This window comes from Arachis duranensis, chromosome 6 (genome assembly GCF_000817695.3).
Source record: "Arachis duranensis cultivar V14167 chromosome 6, aradu.V14167.gnm2.J7QH, whole genome shotgun sequence".
Lineage (NCBI taxonomy): Eukaryota > Viridiplantae > Streptophyta > Magnoliopsida > Fabales > Fabaceae > Arachis > Arachis duranensis.
In genome coordinates, this window is record NC_029777.3 from 55,728,297 (window position 1) to 55,734,296 (window position 6,000).

Here is a 6,000-nt window from a genome sequence, read left to right on the forward strand (position 1 = left end):
GGGCATGATGACAAACGCAAAAGAATCAATGGATTCTATTTCGACATGATCGAGAATCAACAGCTGATTAGTCGTGCTGTGACAGAGCATTTGGACCGTTTTCACTGAGAGGATGGGAAGTAGCCATTGACAACGGTGACACCCTACATATAGCTTGCCATGGAAGGAGCCTTGCAAATTCTGAAAGTAAGAAAGCAGTATGTTGCAGAGATTCAGAGGACAAAGCATCTCCAAAACTCCAACATATTCTCCATTATTAAGTAACAATTATTTATTTTATGCTCTTCTATTTTTCGTAATTCAAACTGATAATTATAATTGATATCCTGATTAAGAATAATAAAATAACCATAGCTTGCTTCAAGCCAACAATCTCCGTGGGATTCGACCTTTAATCACGTAAGGTATTACTTGGACGACCCAGTGCACTTACTGGTTAGTTCTGCGAAGTTGTAAGAAATCTTGATTTTGATATTGGCATTACAATTTCGTGCACCAAGTTTTTGGCACCGTTGCCGGGGATTGTTTGAGTTTGAACAACTAAAGGTTTATTTTGTTGCTTAGATTAGGAATAATTTATTTTTGTTGCTATATAGTCATTAAATTCTGAGTCCTTTATTTCCTTTTCAAAAATTTTTCAAAAATATTATTTTTCTTTATCAATTTTTAATTTTTATTGTGAGTTTAGTGTCTTGTTCCAAGTTTGGTGTCAATTGCATATTTTATATTTTCCTTTTAAATTTTTGAATTAGTGTTCTTTGTTTTTCCTTAATCTTCAAGTTGTTCTTGTCAATTTTTCTTGTTTGATATTTGGTTTGTCCTGTTCTGTGTCTTTTCTTGTTTTTCTTTTGCTTTTTCAAAACATTAGTTTTCAAAATTTTTTTTTATTTTTATCTATAAAAATAATACATCTTTAAAACACGTTACATTTATAGCTCAGTTGGCTAGAGCGTTGGCTTATGTTCTTGGCAATTGGGTATCTTCTTTTTAAAATATTTTTCAAAAATAATTTTTCTTTGATTGAATCTTGTGCCAAACTTTAATTTTGGTGTTTTGTTGTTAATCTTTTTATAATTTTCGAAAATTTTATTGAAATTTTTTAAAAATTTTAAGTTTGGTGTTCTTTCTTTTGTTCTTGTTATTCTTGTGAATCTTCAAGGTGTTCTTAAGTCTTCTTTATGTTTTGATCTTAAAATTTTTAAGTTTGGTGTTCCTTAGTGTTTTCTCTCTAAAATTTTCGAAAACAAAGAGCATTAGATCTAAAAATTTTAAGTCTAGTGTCTTTTATGTGTTTTTTTCTTTCATCATAAAATTCAAAATTAAAAAAAAATATCTTTTCTAACTATTTTTAAGCTACTTTTTTGAAATTTTATTTTATAAAAATTCAGATTTCAATTTCAAAATTTTTCAAATCTTACCCTCTTAAATTTTTTTTAAAAAAAATAAATAAATATAATAATAATATTTTATTATCTTTTTCAAAAATATCCTAACCACTTTCTCTCTCTCCTCAATTTTTTTCGAAAATCTTCATAAAACATTTTCAAATTTTTTATTTTTATTTTTATTTCGTTTTTATTTTATCTTATTTTATTTTACTTTATTATTTCAAAAATAAATTTTTATATATAATAAAATAAATAATATCTACATTCATATCATCTCCCTTGCTCCATCATGGTCAAAGTTGCCAGTATTCCGGTCTTCCACAGGAAGAACCTACAGAGTTTCTGGCATAATTTTTACAAATTGCTAACACAGTACATGATAAGAAAGTAGATCAGAATGTCTAAGATTATTACTGTTTCCATTCGCTGTAAAAGGTCAAGCTAATAGGTGGTTAAATAACCAACCTAAGGACAGCATAAAGACATGGAAACAGCTGTCAGAAAAATTCTTGAATCACTATTTTCCTCCAAAACGGATGACACAGCTAAGGCTGAGCATCCAAGGCTTCAAACAAGGAGATAATGAATCTCTTTATGATGCTTGGGAGAGATACAGAGAGATGCTAAGAAAATGTCCCTCTGAAATGTTTTCAGAGTGAGTGCAGTTAGACATCTTCTATTATGGGCTTATAGAGGGAGCTCAGATTTCTCAAGACCACTCAGCTGGTGGATCTATACATATGAAAAAAACAATTGAAGAAGCTCAAGAGCTTATTGATACAGTTGCTAGAAATCAGCATCTGTACCTAAGCAGTGAATCTTCCATGAAAGAAGAAGCTAAAATAATGACTACTGAACTCAGTCCTGCAGAACAAGCTACGGAATTCAATCAGCAATTAGACTTTCTTACAAAATAGTTATCCGAATTCAAGGAGATATTACAAGAAACAAGAATGGCTAATATGAAGATGGAAGTACAGTTGAAGCAAATAGAACAGTAGCTATCAAAACAAATAATAGAAGAGTGCCAAGCAGTTCAATTAAGAAGTGGGAAAACATTAAAAACATCACTTCAAGATAGCAGGAAGCCAAGAAATGAGCAAACTACCCAAAATCCCTCTGAGGACATTAAGAGCCCAGAGAGGAATAATTTTGGCGTTCAAACGCCAAAAAATGGGTGGGAAGCTGGCGCTGAACGCCCAAACCATGTTCAGTCCTGGCGTTCAACGCCAGAAACAAGCAAGGAATTGGCGTTGAATGCCCAAAGGAAGCATAGTTCTGGCATTCAGATGCCAGAAACAGGTGAGGAGTTGGCGTCTAATGCCACTCCAGCTTCCACCCCTGGCATTCAAATGCCAGTGGGGGATCAGACACATACAAGTGCTGATAATAACCCTTCTAAAAAGGCTTCTCAACCTTCATCTGTAGGCAATAAACCTGCAGCAACTAAGGTTGAGGAATACAAAGCCAAAATTCCTTGTCCTCGGAAACTCCGCCAAGCGGAACAGGATAAGCAATTTCCCCCTTTGCATACTATCTCAGGACTCTTGAAATAAAGATTTCGTTTGCAGAGAGGCACTTGAGCAAATACCCTCTTATGCTAAGTTCATGAAAGAGATCTTAAGTCAAAAGAAGGATTGGAAAGAAATTGAAAAAGTTTACCTCACTGAAGAATGCAGTGCAATCATTCTGAAAAGCTTACCTGAGAAGCTTAAAGATCCAAGAAGCTTTATGATACCATGCACATTAGAAGGTACTTGTACTAAGCAAGCTCTATGTGATCTTGGGGCAAGTATTAACCTAATACCTGCAACTACTATCAAAAAGCTTGGGTTGACTGATGAAGTTAAACCAACCCGGATATGTCTCCAACTTGCTGATGGCTCCATTAAATACCCATCAGGCGTGATTGAAGACATGATTGTCAAGGTTGGGCCATTTGCCTTTCCCACTGACTTTGTGGTGCTGGAAATGGAGGAGCACAAGAGTGCAACTCTCATTCTGGGAAGACTTTCCTAGCAACTGGCCGAACCCTCATTGATGTTCAAAAAGGGGAAGTAACGCTGAGAGTCAACGAGGATGAGTTCAAGTTGAATGTTGTCAAAGCCATGCAGTATCCAGACACCCAAAATGACTGCATGAGCGTTGATATTATTGACTCTCTGGTAAAAGAAGTCAATATGGATGAGAGTCTCGAATCAGAGCTAGAGGATATCTTTAAAGATGTTCAGCCTGATCTAGAGGAATCAGAGAGAATAATAGAACCTCTAAAAATCCCTCAGGAAGAGGAGAAACCTCCCAAACCCGAGCTCAAACCATTACCACCATCCTTGAAATATGTATTTCTGGGAGAAGGTGATACCTTTCCTGTAATCATAAGCTCTACCTTAGAGCCACAGGAAGAGAAAGTACTAATTCAAGTGCTAAGGACACACAAGATAGCTCTTGGGTTGTCCATCAGTGATCTTAAGGGCATTATCCTAACCAGATGCATGCATAAGATCCTATTGGAGGGTGAAGCTAAGCCAGTGGTTCAACCACAGAGGCGGCTGAATCCAGCCATGAAAGAGGTGGTACAGAAGGAGGTCACTAAATCACTAGAGGCTGGGATTATTTATCCCATTTCTGACAGCCCCTGGGTAAGCCCTGTCCAAGTCATCCCTAAGAAAGGTGGCATGACAGTGGTTCATAATGAAAAAAATGAACTGGTTCCTACAAGAACAGTTACAGGGTGGCGTATGTGTATTGATTACAGAAGGCTCAATACAGCTACCAGAAAGGATCATTTTCCTTTACCATTCATAGACCAGATGCTAGAAAGACTAGAAGGTCATGAATACTACTGCTTCCTAGATGGATATTCAGGTTATAATCAAATTGCAGTAGATCCCCAAGATCAAGAGAAAACAGCATTCACATGTCCATCCGGAGTATTTACATACAAAAGGATGCCATTTGGCCTGTGCAATGCACCTGCAACCTTTCAAAGGTGCATGCTCTCAATTTTCTCTAATATGGTGGAAAAATTTCTGGAATTCTTCATGGATGACATTTCAGTATTTGGAGACTCATTCAGCTCCTGTCTTGACCATCTAGCACTTGTTCTAAAGAGGTGCCAAGAGACTAACCTGGTTTTAAACTGGGAGAAATGTCAGTTTATGGTGACTGAAAGGATTGTCCTTGGACACAAAATTTCGAACAAGGGAATATAGGTGGATCAAGCTAAGGTAGAGGTAATTGAAAAATTACCACCACCTGCCAATGTTAAGGCAATCAGAAGCTTTCTGGGGCGTGCAGGATTTTATAGGAGGTTTATAAAGGATTTTTCAAAAATTGCCAAACCTCTAAGTAATTTGCTAGCTGCTGACACGCCATTTATCTTTGATAAGGAGTGTCTGCAGGCATTTGAGACTCTGAAAGCTAAGCTGGTCACAGCACCAGTCATCTCTGCACCAGACTAGACATTACCTTTTGAACTGATGTGTGATGCCAGTGACCATGCCATTGGTGCAGTATTGGGACAAAGGCATGACAAGCTTCTGCACGTCATTTACTATGCCAGTCGTGTTCTAAATGACGCACAGAAGAATTACACAACCACAGAAAAAGAGCTACTTGCAGTGGTTTACGCCATTGACAAGTTAAGATCCTATTTAGTAGGATCAAAAGTGATTGTGTACACTGACCATGCTGCTCTTAAATATCTACTCACAAAGCAGGATTCAAAACCCAGACTCATAAGATGTGTGTTGCTTCTGCAAGAGTTTGATATAGAAATAAGAGACAGAAAAGGGACAGAGAATCAAGTAGCAGATCACCTGTCCCGAATAAAACCAGTAGAAGGGGCGTCCCTCCCTCTTACTGAGATCTCTGAAAACTTCCCGGATGAGCAACTCTTTGCCATCCAAGAAGTGCCATGGTTTGCAGACATTGCAAACTACAAGGCAGTGAGATTCATACCCAAAGAGTACAGTTGGCAGCAATCAAAGAAGTTGATCACGGATGCAAAGTACTATCTTTGGGATGAACCATATCTCTTCAAGAGATGTGCAGACGTTGTAATTCGTAGATGTGTGCCTAAAGAAGAAGCACAGAAGATCCTCTGGCACTGTCATGGATCACAGTATGGAGGACATTTTGGAAGTGAGCGAACAGCCACAAGAGTCCTCCAATGCGGCTTCTACTGGCCTACTCTCTATAAAGATTCTCGAGTATTTGTACTTAATTGTGACAGTTGCCAAAGATCTGGCAATCTGCCTCACAGTTATACCATGCCTCAACAAGGGATCTTGGAGATTGAGTTGTTTGATGTATGGGGTATTGGTGCACGAAATTGCAATCACACTTTTGCAATCCCGCACAACTAACTAGCAAGTGCACTGGGTCGTCCAAGTAATACCTTACGTGAGTAAGGGTCGATCCCACGGAGATTGTCGGCTTGAAGCAAGCTATGGTTATCTTGTAAATCTTAGTCAGGATATCAATAATTATCAGGGTTGATTGTAAAAAGCAAAAGAACATGAAATAAGTACTTGTTTTGCAGTAATGGGAAACAGGTTGAGGTTTTGGAGATGCTTCATCTTCTGAATCTCTGCTTTCCTACTGTCTTCCT